This window comes from Antechinus flavipes, chromosome 3, assembly GCF_016432865.1.
Source record: "Antechinus flavipes isolate AdamAnt ecotype Samford, QLD, Australia chromosome 3, AdamAnt_v2, whole genome shotgun sequence".
Taxonomy (NCBI): Eukaryota; Metazoa; Chordata; class Mammalia; order Dasyuromorphia; family Dasyuridae; genus Antechinus; species Antechinus flavipes.
Window position 1 is genome coordinate 1,877,544 of NC_067400.1, and position 18,760 is coordinate 1,896,303.

At 51.1% G+C, this 18,760-nt stretch overlaps 1 protein-coding gene across 1 annotated transcript in view; it reads left to right on the plus strand.

Moving 5' to 3' along the window:
• The first annotated feature begins 18,152 nt into the window (after window positions 1–18,152).
• CAMKK1 (calcium/calmodulin dependent protein kinase kinase 1) overlaps window positions 18,153–18,760 on the plus strand; it is a 38,345-nt gene continuing 37,737 nt past the window's right edge. The window contains exon 1 of the mRNA XM_051991578.1: window positions 18,153–18,353. The gene's annotated coding sequence lies outside the window, so the exon portion shown is untranslated. The remainder of the gene's footprint in view (window positions 18,354–18,760) is intronic.

The window sequence follows — 18,760 nt, forward strand, 5'->3', positions numbered from 1 at the left end:
GCATGAAGCAAACTAAAAAGGGCTCCCTTAATCCGAGTGACATGGACAGCGCAGACTCTTCCACCCAAACGTCCAGTCCTCTGTGGGATGGAAGCCTTGGAGACTCCGTTCAAACTCCCACTCCCACAGATGGTTGGGCTACTGAAGCAAATCTTAGAGACAGGTCTTGGATTCCTCCTTTCCTCTCTCTGTCTCTGTCTCTGTCTGTCTCTCTGTCTCTGTCTTTGTTTCTGTCTCTGTATTCTCAGTCTCTCTGTCTCTGTCTTTCTGTCTCTGTATTCTCTGACTGTCTCTGTCTCTCTGTATTCTCTGTCTCTCTGTCTCTGTCTTTCTGTCTCTCTCTGTATTCTGTCTCTGTCTTTGTTTCTGTCTCTCTGTCTGTCTTTCTGTCTCTGTATTCTCTGTCTCTTTGTTTCTGTCTCTCTCTGTATTCTCTGTCTTTGTCTCTGTCTGTCTGTCTTTTCCTCCCCCCTCTCTCTTTCCCCTCTCCAGGTCTCCATTTGAAAACTAACCTAAAGGCAGAGGTCAGCTTTCAGTTCTGTCTGCTCAGAGAGTATCCAGAGCAAAGCAGCAGCTCCGCTTCTGGTTGCTCTAAGTCCTTTTCTCCCACTTGGGGGATGCTGGATCTCCCCCTGAGGGAGGGGGCTTCTCTGATGGGGAGTCAGGGATCCCGTGTCCTGGGCTGCCAATGTAGACCCTCCAATCAGCTGCTCCAAGGATGCTGGGACGCTGATGGTGAGAGAGGAAGTCCATCCTCCTCGGGCAAAAGGGCTGCAGACTCAGCCCAAGGCCTTTCCTTCTTCCCGCCCCCTCCCTTTCCTCCCCAGGGGTTTCCCCAAATGCCATGCTTGATCCCCTCCCTGGAAAGAGCCCCCTTCAGACCAGCTTCATCACTTACAAATGACCCCTAGGGGATGACCAAGCGTCTCCCGCCCATGCAAACAATTCCACGGCAACTTTTCATCAGAAACCCAGGAAGGATTTATTGAAAATGGCGCCCGTTGTTGCCATTGCTCATCCTCCCTTGGTTATTCCTGGATTTAAGTGGTCGCGCCGAGTCTGAGGGAAGGAATCGCCTCGGCCCTTTCAGTGGACGAGCCCACGGGGTAGATTTGCGGAAGAAAGACTCTCTCTGCGGGGCAGCGGGCTCGCCCGCCACTCTAGTACAAGGCCCCCATCCTCAGAAAATTCTCCACCACCAAGAAAAGAGCGCCAAGAGAACTGGGCGGGTCAAGCATGGGGGGAATAGGGCCCGCCATGGCACCAGAAACCCTGGAAGCTGATGGAGGCGGCCGCAGACATGGCTGAGAAATAACTGATGGCCCGCCCTGCGTAGTGAACAGACGTCGGTGGAGAGTGGCGTGGACACGGGAGGCGGGGACCAGAGCAGCCCCGGGGGGAGCAGCTGAAGAGGCAAGATGGCGGGAGGCTGGGCTGGGCAGCCCAGCTTGGAAAATAACTGAAAATGGGGAGCAATGAAGACCGGCTGAGGCGGAAGCACTGGCAAAACAGAACCTGAATGCTGTTCTCTAGGAAATCCTGCAAACCCGAGAAGTAGCTCCACGTGCCAAGGAGCCGGTGTGACTAGACACAGGCAACTGGGGCGTCCGGGGGGAAACCTGAGCTCCCAATGGGCCTCCTCGCCATGTCTCTGCGTCTGTCTCTCTCCTCCCTCCCAAGAGTTAGAGATTGTTTTTAATGCTGTCTCTCCAGCTCTCCATGTTAAGGTTCCCTCCAAGAGTCAGGGTTTCCCCTCCAAGAGTCAGGGGTTCCCCCCAAGAGTTGTTATTTTTAATGCTGTCTCTCCAGCTCTCCATGTTAGGGTCCCCCCCAAGAGTCAGACGTTCCTCCCCAAGAGTCAGAGATTGTTTTTAATGCTGTCTCTCCAGCTCTCCATGTTAGGGTTTCCCCCAAGAGTCAGACGTTCCCCCCCAAGAGTCAGACGTTCCCCCCCAAGAGTCAGACGTTCCTCCCAAAGAGTCAGAGATTGTTTTTAATGCTGTCTCTCCAGCTCTCCATGTTAGGCCCAAGAGTCAGGGGAAGTTCCCCCCAAAAGTCAGACGTTCCTCCCCAAGAGTCAGGGGTTCCCCCCAAGAGTCAGAGATTGTTTTTAATGCTGTCTCTCCAGCTCTCCATGTTAGGGTTCCCCCCAAGAGTCAGGGGAAGTTCCCCCCAAGAGTCAAGGTTTCCCCCCAAGAGTCAGACGTTCCTCCCCAAGAGTCAGAGATTGTTTTTAATGCTGAATCTCCAGTTCTCCATGTTAGGCTCAAGAGTCAGGGGAAGTTCCCCCCAAGAGTCAGGGGTTCCCCCCAGAGTCAGGGGTTCCCCCCAAGAGTCAGGGGTTATTTTTATGCTGTCTCTCCAGCTCTCCATGTTAGGATTCCCCCCAAGAGTCAGGGGTTCCCCCCAAGAGTCAGGGGTTCCCCCCAAGAGTCAGGGGTTCCCCCCAAGAGTCAGGGTTCCCCCAAGAGTCAGGGGTTCCCCCCAAGAGTCAGAGATTGTTTTTAATGCTGTCTCTCCAGCTCTCCATGTTAGGGTTCCCCCCAAGAGTCAGGGGAAGTTCCCCCCAAGAGTCAAGGTTTCCCCCCAAGAGTCAGACGTTCCTCCCCAAGAGTCAGAGATTGTTTTTAATGTTGAATCTCCAGTTCTCCATGTTAGGCTCAAGAGTCAGGGGAAGTTCCCCCCAAGAGTCAGGGGTTCCCCCCAAGAGTCAGGGGTTATTTTTATAGTGTCTCTCCAGCTCTCCATGTTAGGATTCCCCCCAAAAGTCAGGGGTTCCCCCAAGAGTCAGGGGTTCCCCCAAGAGTCAGGGGTTCCCCCAAGAGTCAGGGGTTCCCCCAAGAGTCAGGGGTTCCCCCAAGAGTCAGGGGTTATTTTTTATGCTGTCTCTCCAGCTCTCCATGTTAGGATTCCCCCCAAGAGTCAGGGTTTCCCCCAAGAGTCAGAGTTTCCCCCCAAGAGTCAGGGTTCCCCCCAAGAGTCAGGATTCCCCCCAAGAGTCAGGATTCCCCCCCAGAGTCAGGGTTCCCCCCAAGAGTCAGGGTTTCCCCCCAGAGTCAGGGTTTCCCCCCAGAGTCAGGGTTCCCCCCAAGAGTCAGGGTTTCCCCCAAGAGTCAGGGTTTCCCCCCAAGAGTCAGGGGTTGTTTTTAATGCTGTCTCTCCAGCTCTCCATGTTAGGCAGACGGGCCGGGGGCCTCTTCACGGGTCGCTGCTGACGCTTCACTGGCTGGGGGGGGGTCCGGGCCCCTGGCCATCCATCTGCAGCCACGCGGCCCCATCCCGGAGTCGAGTCTTTCCACCTTGTTCACAAGCGCAGCACAAGAACCTTGCTGGTGATTCCTGAGGCACTTCTCTCTCTAGCACCTGGGGTTCAAGGCCGCTCTCGCGGATAAGCTTTGGAATATTCTCAGAAACCATCAAACTTTGGGATTTTTATTTTCTTGCTGAGGCAATTGGGGTTAAGTGACTGGGTCCCCCAGCCCGGAAGCATTAAGTGTCTGAGGCCAGGCTTGAACGCGGGTCCTGCTGACTCCGGGCCTGGGCTCTCCCGAAGCCGCCGCCGGGTGGGAAACCCTGCGGGAGAAAGCGCGTCTCCTTCCGTCTCCCCGGGATTTCCGGCCGCCGCTGAAGGGCCGGCAGTAGCTTCGGAGCGCGCCCACGGCTGCTGGCCACTGTGACCTCGCGAGGCCGTCCGGGGAGCCTGGCCACGCTCCCGCGGGGAATCCCTGCCGCCTGGAGTCCCCGGGCCTAGCGAGCCCGCCTCCGGGGGCGCCTGCTCAGCGTTAACCGGCACCGCGCCCCGGGCCGAGTTCTCTCCGCCCGACATCGCTAAGGGAGCGGAGCCGCTCTAGGACGTGCTTGGGGCGCCCCCTGCTGGAGCAGGGCGGCTATGCGCGCAGGACGGCCCACGTAAGGAATGGGTCCCTGGGGGGGCCCGCCTTTCCGGCGGCTTCCCAGGTGCGGGTCACCTGGCTCCGGGCAGGGCGCACGAGGACCCAGGCAACAAGGCCGGGGCCCCCGTAACGGCCAGAGGGACAACGCCATTCCCGGGCGACAGCGGAGCAGGAGCATCCGTCAGAACGGGGGCTGTCGGGAAAAAGCCTCCGCGAGTGTTCGCATCGAGCTGCAGGAAGCAGGGGTTCCGAGAGGCAGGGGTGGAAGGGAGGGCGGGGCCGGCCTCTGCGGGGGACCGCAACGGCCGGCGGAGCGAGCCGGAAGAGGCCGCGAGCCAGACTCTGCAGAGGCGACTTGTCCGGACACGTCACGGGGCGTTCGTTTGCGCGCAGAGGCAGAGGGGTGGCGATCACTCCCGAGTAGGGCCATGACACCCTCGGCGGCTGGCGGGGGGCGGGGGGGGCAGTGGTTTCTAGTTCCGGGGCCGGGCAGAACAGGGCTGGCCTCCCTGCTAGAGCACCCCGCTGGTTCTCCGGGCTCCCCATCCTCGTGTGGCCGATCCAGGTCCGACGCCCTCCCCGGCTGGCCGCCGCCGCCGCCACTTTCCAGTCTTTTAGATGAGACACAATAAACGAGTTCAAAGCTCGGCCGTTACTGTGTAATCGTTTACAACACTCCCCCTTGGCTGACCCCACAACCTGGGGGCCGCTCCCCGATATTTCTGGCCACCTCACGGGCGGTTCGCGGCGCTTGTGCTTCTGGCCTTCCTCAGACCGCTTAGCCACCTCCCCCCTCCCCTTGTGCTTCCGGTGTCAACTCTCCCGCCCTTAAATGTGAGGCATTTCCTTCCGGGTGGGAGACCCCAGTCCCGGCTCTGCCTGGGCCGAAGCCGCCCGGAGCCGCTTTCATTTGAGGGAGAAGCTGTCGGCCAGCTGGCTGCGCACGGGCCCCGCCGGGGCAAGAGCTCTGACCGATCGGCAGCACTTCCCTTCGGGTCCATGCGGCCAGCAGGGCCCACGGATCCGGGCTGGGAGCAACACTGACTAATGCCGAGGATGTCTGCTCGGGCGCTGGGGGCGTAAGGGACAAGCCCAGGGATAAGGGGCCCTGCAGGATGAGAGCCTGGGAGGGAATTCCCCGTCAGCAGCTTGGGTCTCCAGGACCTTGGGTCTCCAGGACCCGGGTCTGGAACTGGCATTTTCAACTTGAATTGTTCAACTGGAGCTTCCTCTGGGTCTCCGACCCCCCCACGTCTTCAATTCCATCTTCTCCCACTCAGTTCTATAATCTCTTGAGACCTTGTTCGGCTCCCAACGCTGTCACAATCACACGAGCTTTAACAATCCTGTTATCCCCATTTTGGAGATGGGAAAACTGAGCCTAAGAGAGGCTACATGCTGTTCCCAGGCTCAAGCAGCCAGAAAACACTGAGTCAGGATTTGAACTCGGGCCTTCCTAATCGCGGGTCCACAAAAGAGAGAGGGAAACGTGCCTGACGGCGGCTGATAAATGCCCCATCCCGGACATGTAGGCGCCCCCCGCCCCACTCTGGGCTCCAGAGCCGTTCCTCAATGGTTGCAAAGGACGATGGGCGCTTTTCAAAAGAAGAACCGCGTCCTCCTCACAGGAGCGGATTGGAGCACGTGAAACCTGGCGGGGCGGCCTGAAACCGGGGCCAGGGGAGACTCACCGGGGCGGGGCCGGAGGCGAAGGCTGGAGGGCTTAACACCATGGCTGTGTCGGGGGTGCAGAAGATAGAAAGCAGAAGCGGCCTGAGAGACGGGGCCAGGGAACGTCCGTGCGCGGACAGACTGGAGGAAAGCGCCCCAGTGGGGGCGAGGGGACTCACGTCTGCAGGCCTGGTCATGAATCTGTTTCATTGTGTAAAGACTTTCTCTCTGCCCAAGGGCTGTCAAACTGTGCATCCCTTTGACCCAGCGGTGTTTCTGTCGGGCCTGGAGGGAAAGGGACCCTCATGTGCCGGAATGTTTGTGGGCGCCAGAAACTGGGAAGCGGGTGGCTGCCCATGGGGGGGGGGGGCTGATGAGTTGTGGTATGTGAATGCTATGGAATCTTCGTGTTGGGTAAGAAACGACAGCAGGGGGATTTCCGAGAGGCCGGAGAGACGGCCGGGGCGGATGCTGAGGGAAGGGAGCAGGACCAGGAGAGCACTGGGCACGGCAAGAATTCTGGTGCACGTGGCTCTCTTCAACAGTCGGGTGATTTAGGCCAGTTTCAATAACCGAGTGACGGGGAGAGCCCTCTGCCCCCAGAGGGAGACTGTGGGAACTGAGTGTGGAGCACAACGTGGCATTTTCACCTTTCTGGTGTTTGCTTTTTATTTTCTTTCTCATTTTTCCCCTTTAAATCTGATTTGTCTTGTGGCAAGATTATAGTATCAATATGTATACATACATTGGATTTAATATTTTTTACCATGTTTAACATATATTGGATTAGTTGCCATCTAGGGGAGAGGGTGGGAGAAGGAGGGGAAAATTTGGAACACAAGGTTTTGTAAGGAGTCAGTGTTGAAAAATTATCCATGCAGATGTTTTAAAAATAAAAAAGTAACATAAAGAATTCTTATAGTACAAGAAGTGTGCCATCAAAAGATGGAAACACTTTTGTTATTATTTTTATATTTGGATTCTACTTTTTAAAAAATCACATCAATTTCACCTCCACTAATAATTAGAGGTGCCCATTTTTCACAGCTTCGCCAACATAGAGGCTTATCCTTTCTAACTCTGTCTTTTTAATGCCTAGATTATGGATTATCAAACTGATTTGGAATTGATTTTGTGACATGGGAGCCTCTGGCACAGGAGGCCCTCATCCAAGGAGTGTTCTCTAAGAGCAAAGCAGAATAAAAGTAGTTTAAAAGAAAGGTAAGATGTGCAAATTTAGCTAATCCACCCCAGATGTTCACACGGACTATTTGTGCTTGGCCTGTGGCAGAACATTTTTTTTTTTGTCACTGGTGACTTAAGATCCTTATTTAATAATATCTAATGTACAGTATGACAATTTCTCCCTTTTTAAAAAAATAACTTTTTATTGACAGAACCCATGCCTGGGTAATTTTTTACAACATTATCCCTTGCACTCACTTCTGTTCCGATTTTTTCCCTCCCTCCCTCCACCCCTTTTCCCAGATGGCAAGCAGTCTTATACATGTTAAATATGGCACAGCATATCCTAGATACAATATATGTGTGCAGAACCGAACAGTTCTCTTGTTGTGGCAGAGCATTTCGAGCTCATATTGGTCTGATCAGCAACAGTCAAACACCCTGTACCTTTTATTTTTGAGAGGCAACTGGAGTTAAGTGTCCAGGTCACTAGATGTACCTGATCTAAAACTATATTATAAAGCAGCAGTCACCAAAACCATTTGCTATTGGCTAAGAAATAGATGAGTTGATCAGTGGAACAGGTTAGGTTCACAAGACAAAATAGTCAATAACTATAGCAATCGAGTGTTTGACAAACCCAAAGATCCCAACTTTTGGGATAAGAATTCATTATTTGACAAAAACTGCTGGGAAAACTGGAAATTAGTATGGCGGCAATTAGGCATGGATCCACACTTACCCCCGTACCCCAAGATAAGATCAAAATGGGTCCATGATTTAGGCATAAAGAACGAGATCATAAATAAATTAGAGGAACACATCATACTATCCTCAATTACACTCATTATCTTTTTCCTTCTCACAATTCTAGAACTAGCTGTAGCTATGATTCAAGCTTATGTTTTTACTCTTCTAGTAAGCCTGTACTTACATGACAATTCTTAATCATATAATCAACCCGTAACTATAGAAGAAACCCATAACCATAGTGTGATAACGGCGTATTTAAAATCAGTCGGAGTCAGGAATTCAGGTTAAGGGAAAAATCTTCAATCTTTATTCTTTTTGAGGTGAAGGGGGGTCGCGATAGCAATATGAGTAGCTGTGACAGGAAGCCAGCCAGCAGAGGTGAAAGGGGGATTGCAGGTGAAAGGGGGATCGGAGGTGAAGGGGGTTACAATAGCAATGCGAGCAGCTGTGTCAAGACACCAGCCAGCAGTCTCTCTTTCCACTTCCCTTTTTACTCCCCTGCCTCCACCCACCAAAAACGTCATTTCCTATATAACACATCAGGACTTGCACAAAGAGTGGGCGGGGGCCATTCTTTCTCCAAGCTTATATATTAATAGAATATGGTCCAATTAGTATTTAGCCTCATGTGCTTGGGACCTCAGTGCATCAACTCGAGCCTCAGCTCATTACATCTCCTGCTTTCTTTTGTTTTAGAACACAGGTGGTCATGCCATCTCTGACTCCTCAGGGAGGTCACAGCCCCCAAGGGGAGGTGATCACACCCTCCCTGACTTCTCAGGAAAGGAGGTGAAAGCACCAAAAAGGAGGTGATCACGACCCCTCTGATTTCTCAGGAAGGGAAGTGAAAGCACTAAAAAGGAGATAATCACGCCCTCCCTGACATCTCAGAAAGGGAGATGAAAAGCACCAAAGGGAAGTGGGGGTTGCTAGTGGGTTTCTGGGCTGAAGGCTCTTATTAGAAACAGGTATGCACAAACCCATCAGCATGGGAGGTATTGCACAAGCACATAGCAATAAAGCAGAGGCTATTAGTGATGACTCTCCCCACAGTCAGTGCAGGCTTGATGTGGTGTAACAAACGTGAATTGTACATACAAGTAACAGCATAACAAACAATATAAATCAACATGGTGTTGTAAGAGATTGCCAGAAGTCCTAAAAGGAGAGTATGTAAACAGCAGTCACACATACCCTTCTTCAGCAGCCAAGAGATAGTCCCAAACCAATCTATTGTCCATTGCTTCACATATCGGGGAATCCAATGATCCCCCCAAGTTTTTGAAGTCCTGCAAAAGTCTTTTTATGTGTTAGGGAATCCAATGATTCCAGCAGATTTTGAAGTCCTATAACAGTCTTATCATTTCTCAGAAAATCCAATAATTCCTGAGGGCTTTCAAGTCTTATGTCTCAGAGAATCCAATGATTGCTGAGGGTTTTTAAGTCCTACAACAATCTTATCATGTCTCAGAGAATCCAATGATTGCTGAGGGTTTTCAAGTCTTACAACAATCTTATCATTCTCAGAGAATCCAATGATTCCTGAGGGTTTTCAAGTCCAACAATTTTCTAGGTCCATGAGTCAAACGCCATAACTGCCACGCTCTTTCAATGGTGAGCACAATCAGCAACAGAACCACCCGATGTTTCTTGGGTCTTCTCCTTCGTTTCAAGGGGCTGCTCCATCTCTCTGCGATGGACAAGGCGAATATGGCTCGTTGGCACCCATCTGATTCCTTCTCCAACTGTAGAGATACAAGCAAACCCTCTCCCCCAAGCACTTAGCCTATCTGGTCCCTTCCATTCACCACTTTCTGGGTCTCTCCACAGATTATCCAAAGCTAGTGGAGCTGTTTGCACTAGACACTGCCCTGTTGTGTTAAAAGGCCTGTAACCTCCCCAACTGTAATCCTGATTGCTTTTCTGTTGGTTGATGACATCAGAGTCCTGAATTTCTAAAGACTCTCTGGGTGTAACCTCAGTTGCTATCATGCCCCACCTATCTTTTGATTGATACCTTGGAGCTGGGCCCTGCCTCTCATTTCTCTGGATCTCATTTCTCTGCATTCAGAGGCCCAGTGAAAGCCTCAGTTACATTTTGGACATGGGGTTTTGGGTTTTATTCTCTCACCCTGTCTTCTCATTCTATCTCCATATCTACAATGAGCTCTCAAATGTCCAACTTTTCCACACTGAAAGCATCTATGAGTTTCTCTAGAATTTCTTTGCCAAGAAGGACCTTGTCTTTCCATATTCATCATAGTTTGGGTATAATAAGCATTTGTGCCCACTATGGCACAGTGCCTTATGAGCTCCTCTAAAGGAGCATCCTTGTGCAGTCCTAGTATAATTCTTCTGCAAACCTCATTAGCATTTTCCTTAGCAAGTTGCCTTATCAAAATGTCTGTTACTGCATTTTCCCCATTGGTTCTTGTGATAGCTGTCTGCAAACGTCCCACAAAGTCAGCAAAGGGTTCATTTGGCCCTTGTGTTATTTTTGTGAAGGCCCCACCCTTGTCGTCTTTATTGTGGAGAGAAGCCCACGCTTTGATAGCATTAGCAGCAATTTGCTCATATGCTGCTATAGAATAATTAATCTGTACTGTGACATCTGCATAAGAACCTACACCTGTTAGTAGGTCACAGGTGATTGCAGCATGAGTTCCACTTTGACTATTTTGTTGGGCTTGTATCCTACAGAGCTCACTATATTCAGGAAGCCACAAGTAGTTCTGTCCAGGTTCTAGGCATATCCTTGCTATAGATTTCCAGTCATTTGGGGTCAAGATTTCAAAAGCCAAATTCTGTAATAACATCTTAACATAAGCTGATGTAGCCCCATAAAGAGTGCAAGCTTTTTTCAGGTCTTTGAGGATTTCTATATCAAAAGGAGTGTATCTTCTACTTTCTTGACCTGAAGAATTAAACTGTTGAATTACATGAAAAATGTGATGTTGAAATTCTGATCCATCTCTCCCTTCTGCCTTGGCCTTAATTAGTCCCTTTTGCAATCTAGTCATAGGAGTGGCTGAATGCTGGGGGGGAGGTGCTGGTGCTGTCACTCTGTCATTCCCCGCCCCCCCCCCATCCCTCCTCCCTCCATCCTAGAGAGTGGAGTTGATGGAGGAGAGTCACTTACCTGCTCCTTAGGTGGGGCTGGAGCTGCCTCAGATTCACCCCACCCTTGAGCCTCACTTAAGTCTCCATGCCCTGTGGGGATATGGCCATTAATCTGTTCTTTGTCTTCCTCCTTTATCTCAGGCTTCCCCATTTGGCTATTCTAGAGCCTTTTCCTTTTCTTCTAGAACTTATATGGTATCTTAAGGCCAACTGTATTATATTGTATAAATAGAATGCCTCGATGGAAATTGAATGAGGACTGTTTTCGTTGTAATATGCGAAGAGTTGTTGACCAACCAATGCCCAATTATCTGGAGAGATTTGCTCTTCCTCTAAGAACCAAGGGGAGGTGCGTTTTAATGTACCCAGAAGTCTAGCTGTCTGTCCCTAAGTTATAAGTAGCCCTTGATATTCTATCAGCTTAAGCAGGCTTTCTATAGCGCCACTCCTGGGTGGGGTTCGGGGGGTTGGGAGGGGTTGGGGAGGATGGAGAATCTTTAGCTAGCATCTGTCCCATTTCAGCCAAAAAGGTTACTAGTTTAGTCTTTAAGAAAATAAGTTCCCTGTTTGTCTGTTATACTCACCTAAGTTCCTGGTCACTGGAGACTTCTTCAGTGAAAGTAATCCTTGGTTCACACGCTTGGGCGCTAAATGTGATGAATGTGTATTTAAAATCAGCCGGAGTCAGGAATTCAGGTTAAGGGAAAAATCTTCAATCTTTATTCTTTTTGAGGTGAAGGGGGAGTACGATAGCAATATGGGCAGCTGCGATAGGAAGCCAGCCAGCAGAGGTGAAGGGGGATTGCAGGTGAAGGGGAGGTCGCGATAGCAATGCGGGCAGCTGTGTCAAGACACCAGCCAGCAGTCTCTCTTTCCACTTCCCTTTTCACTCCCCTGCCTCCACCCACCAAAATCATCATTTCCTATACACAGGATTTGCACAAAGAGTGGGCGGGGGCCATTCTTTCTCCAAGCACATATATTAATAGAGTATGGTCCAATTACTATTTAGCCTCACGTGCTTGGGACCTCAGTGAATCAACTCAAGCCTCAGCCCATTACACCCTAGGATAGTTTACCTCTCAGACTTGTGGAGGAGAAAGAAATTTGTAACCAAAGATGAACTAGAGATCATTATTGATCACAAAATAGAAAATTTTGATTACATCAAATTAAAAAGCCTTTGTACAAACAAAACTAATGCAAACAAAATTAGAAGGGAAGCAAGAAACCGGGAAAGCATTTTCACAGTTAAAGGATCTGATAAAGGCTTCACTTCCGAAATATATAGAGAATTGACTCTAATTTATAAGAAATCAAGCCATTCTCCAATTGATAAATGGTCAAAGAATATGAACAGACAATTTTTAGATGATGAAACTATTTCCACTTATATGAAAGAGTGTTCCAAATTACTACTGATCAGAGAAATGCAAATTAAGACAACTCTGAGATACCACTACACACCTGTTAGATTGGCTACGATGACAGGAAAAAATAATAATGAATATTGGAGAGGATGCGGGAAAACTGGGACACTAATGCATTGTTGGTGGAGTTGTGAACGAATCCAACTATTCTGGAGAGCAATCTGGAATTATGCCCAAAAAATTATCAAACTGTGCATACCCTTTGATCCAGCAGTGTTATTACTGGGTTTGTACCCCAAAGAGATACTAAAGAAGGGAAAAGGACCCATATGTGCCAAAATGCTTGTGGTAGCCCTCTTTGTAGTGGCCAGAAACTGGAAAATGAAGGGATGCCCATCAGTTGGTGTTAGAATCCTTACAAAGTGATAAGTCGGTTGCCTAATTTAGCATGGTACTTAGTAAATCCTCTAGCTCATTAATGTATTTAAGTACTCATTGGAGTTCACACTTTTGGGAGATTCACAAGTCAGTATTCAGTATGAGATTCACAAGTCAGAAACCTATAATCCCACTCTCAGATCCCATAATCCCACTCTCTCAGAGGAGGAGTCAACCTTTGGGAGATCATATATAAGAAGCTGACAGAGGCTCAGTCAGAAGTTCAGTTGAAAAGATTCAGAGTGGAGGAGCTTCAGTTCAGAAGAAGCCACGAGTGGGAGTTGAGCTAGAGCCAGAAGTCACTTCGGAAGATTGAAAGCCACGAGTCGGAGTTGAGGCAGAGGCAGAAGCAAAGGACAAGCTGCAAGAGCTCTTGGAATCAAGGAAGGAGAAAATAAACGTTTGGATTTTATCAGCTGGCTGTATTTGGAGTGATTATTACTCTGAAATGAAACTAAGGCTGCCTCCAGAAAACCTCCCCAAGGAACCTGCTCAGAGAGAACCATTATATTTTAAAGAAGAGAACACCACAAGCTGGAGAATGGTTGGGTAAATTGTGGTATATGAATGTTATGGAATATTATTTTTCTGTAAGAAATGACCAGCAGGATGAATACAGAGAGGACTGGCGAGACGTACATGAACTGATGCTGAGTGAAATGAGCAGGACCAGGAGATCATTATACACTTCAACAACGATACTGTATGAAGATGTATTCTGATGGAAGTGGATTTCTTCGACAAAGAGAAGATCTAACTCAGCTAAAATTGACCAATGATGGACAGAAATAGTTACACCCAGAGAAGGAACACTGGGAAATGAGTGTAAACTGTTTGTATTTTTCTTTTTCTTCCCGGATTATTTTTACCTTCTGAATCCAATTCTTCCTGTGCAACAAGAGAACTGTTTGGTTTTGCACACATAGATTGTATCTAGGATATACGATAACATATTTAACAAGCATAAAACTGCTTGCCATCTAAGGGAAAGGGTGGAGGAAGGGAGGGGAAAAGTCGGAACAGAAGTGAGTACAAGGGATAATGTTGTAAAAAATTACGCAGGCATATGTTCTGTCAATAAAAAGTTATAATAATAATAAAAAAAGTGTCCAGGTCACATAGCTTGTCTACTACCTACTATGATCAAATTTGAACTCAGATCCTCCTGATTCCAGGGGTAGCGCTCTATCCACTGCACCATGTAGTTGCCCCAAACACATTCTAACTTGATTCCAACAAAGTGATGTCATTTTAGTCCTCTTTGAAAATCAAAGACAAGAATCAATAGATTATGATTATTTTGGTTGGAAGTTATTGACATACTTTTCAGGCAGTTATTGATAATTTGTCTTTGATCTGCTTTTGACCATTTATTTTTTAGGGAATGGAGTTTATTCATAAATTCATGTCATTTCTTTATTGAGTTTAGATAAGAACCAATAGATTATATTCTGAAAATAAAAGGGACATTAATAAAATTGAAAATAATAAAATGAATTAATAAAACTAAGAGTTGATTTTATGAAAAATACCCAACAAATAGATAAATCTTTAGTTAATTTGATTACAAAAAGGAAAGAAGAAAATCAGATTGTTAGTCTCAAAAATGAAGCTTTCCACTAAATGAAGAGGAAATTAGGGTAATAATTTGGAGTTATTTTGCCCAACAATATGCCAATAAAGTTGATAATCTAAGTGAAATGGAGGAATATCTACATAAATATAGATTGCCCAGGTAAACAGAGAAATAAATTATTTAGCTAGTCCCATTAAAAAAAAAAAAAAGAAATCGAACAAGAACCAATAGATTATGATTCTTTTGGTTGGAAGTTGTTGAAATACTTTTCAGGCACTTATTGATAATTTGCCTTTGATCTGTTTTTGATCGATTATCTTTTAGGGAATGGATTTTATTCATTTCTTTATAGAGTTTAGATAAGAACCAATAGATTGTGATGATTTTGGTTGGAAGTTGTTGAAATACTTTCCAGGCACTTATTGATAATTTGCCTTTGACCTGTTTTTGATCGATTATCTTTTAGGGGATGGATTTTATTCACCATTTCTTTATATAGTTTAGATAAGAACCAATAGATTGTGATGATTTTGGTTGGAAGTTGTTTGAATGCTTTTCAGGCACTTATTGATAACTTGCCTTGGATCTGCTTTTGGAATGGAGTTTACTTGTAAATATGTGCCATTTCTTTACAGAGTTTAGATATCAGCTTTTTAGAAGAAATTTTGGCAGCAAAGATTTTTTCCCAATCTCTTTCTTTCCTTTTAAAATAAATGTTGATCGAGTCCCACTGGGTTTTGATTCTGCATGCTCTTAGCTGTGCAAAAGGGCTTTTCAAAATCAGCAAATTTCTCTCCTTTGCTCCCATTACGTCTTCTACTTGTTGAATGGAGATAATAATAATAATCAGAGGGTGGCTGTATAGTTATCGGTGCTGTCCCATCTTGCGAAGAATCTTCAGTGATGAACTTCTGCTCAGGAGGCAGCTTGCTGGAGGCGAGCTTTGGAGGCAGCTTTTTGCTTGCCCCAATAGACACCCCGAGTTGGTAAGCACTAAGCCCTCCCGCTGGGTTCTTGGGCTCTCTACCTTTGGCTGCAATGAGAACCACGGTGCGAGTGACTTTCTTATCCTTTCCTCAATCAGTCAATCAGTCAGTCAACAAACCCTAAAGTGCCAGACACCGTGTGCTTGCCTGATCTGTAAGCATCCGAGGTCATCGTGGGCCCAAAGACAGCAACGAGGGCGTTTCTGCTGTCCAGACGCTTAGGACCGTCTTCAGTGGCGCCCTACGGCCACAAGTCTCAAAACGCCAAGGCTTCTGAGGAAGGCAAAAATCCTCGCAAGGGCGGAGGCAAGGATTGCGCCGAGGAGGCAGAGCAGGGTCCTCAGAGGTGTGGGACAAGCTGGCCACGTGAGGGATCACTTAAGGACAGCCCGAGAGCTCCAGAGATCCAGGCTACTGATTGGGTGGATCCCCTGGAGAGGATTTCCAGGAATGTACCTAGGCCAGGCTGGGATCTGCAAGGCTGGAGAGAGGATCTGATGCGCTCCCTCCTTCCTCCAGACTGGAGACGACTTGCTCTTCACAGAGTTCTTTCATAGACATAGCTGGACGGAGCAGGGAGGCTGCTAATCCAAACCATACGGGGCCAAAAGCTTTCCAGATCGCGGACATCTCAGCACGACAGAGCACGCGGCAACAGCGGCCTTCCTCCTAAACGTGGTAGAAAGGCTGGGTCAAGAGCTGCTAGGCCAGGCGAACCTGAGACGGGATCTCCAAGCCCTGCTGGGGGCCTGGGCACTAACCCCAGGGGAACGCTTTCTCCAAGTTGGGAGAAGCCTGGTGAGCCCCGAGGTTGGGGCTCCTGGATCCCTCCGGCAACAGGGGAAGCTTCCACTCCAGAGAGAGCGAGCCGCGTGGCTTGGAGGAGGAGCTCCGAGCTGGGAGGGGCCCTTTGGAAAGCACGGGTCTTGTGGGAGTTTGTTGGACAGCCGGAGGACGCAATTGAAATGCTGATTCAGCCGTCCAGTGAGAGGCTCATTTATATGTATTTCGATATAGGTTTCAAGCAGTTTGTCCATTTTACCTCCTTATGTTTTGTCCGGAGATAATAAGGAGCCTGAATTGTACCTGACGGCAGCCCATGACTCTCCCCAAGGCTCTGGGATGGGCCATAAGGAAGCGGAGACAAGATTCCCCCCTTCCCTCTGCCCATAGTGAAGCCGCCCGTGAGAGCCAGAGGGGGGGGGCCTCCTCGGTGGGAAGAGAGAGGGGCCATCCCAGCCCTCTGGGCGCGCAGGTGGATATGCTGGTACATTATCACGTGACAGGAATTCTCCAAGCGACTAACCCCGGCGGGCCGCTCCCTTTGCGGGATTCCCTCTTGGAAGTTCCTCTCCCCATCTGCTCCACCTTTGGCGCTTTCAAGGGAGGAGACTCGGTCGGGGCCGGCTTTGCCCGAGATGACTTCAGCATTCAGTCGGACTCTGTGGCAGCCAAGGAAAGCTGCCAGTCACCTCCTGAGCCCGATAGTGGCCGGGCCGGCCGCGGACACCGGCGCGGGGGCCCAGGCAGGCCGAGATTCCTGCAAATGGCTCTGCTTCTGAGCCTGCTAAACCCTCTACAGCTCCCCTCCTCGATCCCCTCCCGGCCCGATGCTGCAATACGAGGTTCTCCCCATCGGAAGCTCCTGAACTAGAGGGGGCGTGCTTTTGGTGACGGTGAGCCCTCCTCGAGCGGCCGAGGGGAGAAGGCAGCAGCACAGTCAGCTCAGGGAGGGAGGGAAGAAAGGAAGGGAGGGAAGGAGGGAGGGAAGAAAGGAAGGGAGAGAAGGAGGGAGGGAAGAAAGGAAGGGAGGGAAGGAGGGAGGGAAGAAAGGAAGGGAGAGAAGGAGGGAGGGAAGAAAGGAGGGAGGGAAGGAGGGAGGGAAGAAAGGAAGGGAGGGAAGGAGGGAAGGAAGGAGGGAGGGAAGGAGGGAGGGAGAGAAGGAGGGAGGGAAGAAAGGAGGGAGGGAGAGAAGGAGGGAGGGAAGAAAGGAAGGGAGAGAAGGAGGGAGGGAAGAAAGGAAGGGAGAGAAGGAGGGAGGGAAGAAGGAAGGGAGGGAAGGAGGGAGGGAGAGAAGGAGGGAGGGAAGAAAGGAAGGGAGGGAAGGAGGGAGGGAAGAAAGGAAGGGAGAGAAGGAGGGAGGGAAGAAAGGAAGGGAGGGAGGGAGGGAGGAAGGAGTGAAAGGGGCCCAAGGTCCCCGGTTTCCCTTCCCCGTCCCAAGGCCTGCCCTGGGACAAGTGAGCAGGCAGTGACTGGCAGTGTGTGTCCCGGTCATCTGTGGCCCAGCCCAACCTTGGTCACCATGCAGGGTGACCAATAGATGGAGCGGGACCCCGTCCGCACGCTGGGACTCCTAGTTGTCAGGAGCAAGGGAGCGAGCCAGAGGGATGGGCTCTCGGACTTGGGCCCTGCTTTGGCCGGGGCCGGGAGGCTGGGCCTTGGGGAGTCCAGGACGCAGCTGCGTGCTAGCCCTGATTCTCCGCTCCCCAAGGGCTTCGAGCCTCAGACTGGGGCCGCAGGGAGGCGGCAGCGAGCTTGGAGCTGAGGGCGCACGGTTTCCTGAGGCTGAGCCCCTAACTCCCCGCCCCGCCCCCTCCAATCCCAGCCCAGGTGAAAACGCTCGGCCTCCAGCTGGCGGAGCACTTGGCTCGGTACTAGCGAGGGAGAAGCGCTTTCTTGCCAGCTGGGGAGGCATAAAGAGGGCCATGTCCTGGCCCAGGCTCCCTTCGCTGGGAAGGTCCGGGCCTGGCGGGAAAGTCAGGCTCGCTCTCGGCTGGAGGACGCCTCCTAGTCCTAGGTTCAGCCCCGGATCCCAGGTACCCGCCCAGGTTCAGCACCCCCCCCCCCCTCCCGGGCCCAGGTGTCCGCCCCACGGGCGGCCCCGGCGCCGGACCTGCCATTGGACGCCGGCCGGGTGGGGGCCCGCTCCCCCGGCCCAATCGGGTAGCGGCCAGGCCAGGGTCCAATGGGCGGCGGTCTGCTGCGCTCGGGCTCCGCCCCTCCGAGGCCCGGAGGCTGAGCCAAGCTGTGCCCTGTCTGGCTGAGTCGGGAGCTGGCTGCGCCCGGAGAGGGGGGAGAAGGAGGAGGAGGAGGAAGAAGAGGAGGAGGAGGAGGAGGAGGAAGAGGAGGGGGAGGAGGAGGAGGAAGAGGAGGGGGAGCAGGAGGAGGAGGAGAAGGAAGAGGAGGAAGAAAAGAAGAAGGAGCAGAAGGAGCAGGAGGAGGAGCCGGAGTGACGGGAGGAGCCGCGGCGGCAACGCGTAGACGCGGCCCCCGGCTCGGGAGCTAGGCAGAAAGCCGGCGCGGGGGCATTGAGACAGCCGGCCCCGGCGCACCCCGAGCGGAGGCTGCTGCATCGAGCGAGGTAAGCCCACGCAGCCCCGGCCCACGCTGGCCGGGCCTGGGGAGCGAGCCGAGCGCCGGGGGCGGGACGGCGTGAGGAGCAGGTCCGCGCGCCCGCGGCCCACGGGGGCTGCCAGGGCCAGCGCGCCGGCGGGCGGCTCCGGGGGCACGGAGGCGGGGAGGGGCCGGAGCGGGGCCCGGCAGGTCGGGCCGGGGCCCCAGCGCGGGAGCTGGGAGCGGGCTGGCAGGAAGGAGGGAGCTCCGGCCCTGGGGAGAGAGGCCTTTGCGGGAGGGCCCCACCCCCACCCCCGCCGTGTCCGGGGGACCCTCCTGGCCTGGGGGCGCCCGCGGAACCCAGCCCACACCTGTAAGTTGTTCTGGGGAACCTCCCGCGGGCTCGTGTGCGCCAGGCAACCAGGCCCGGGGCCC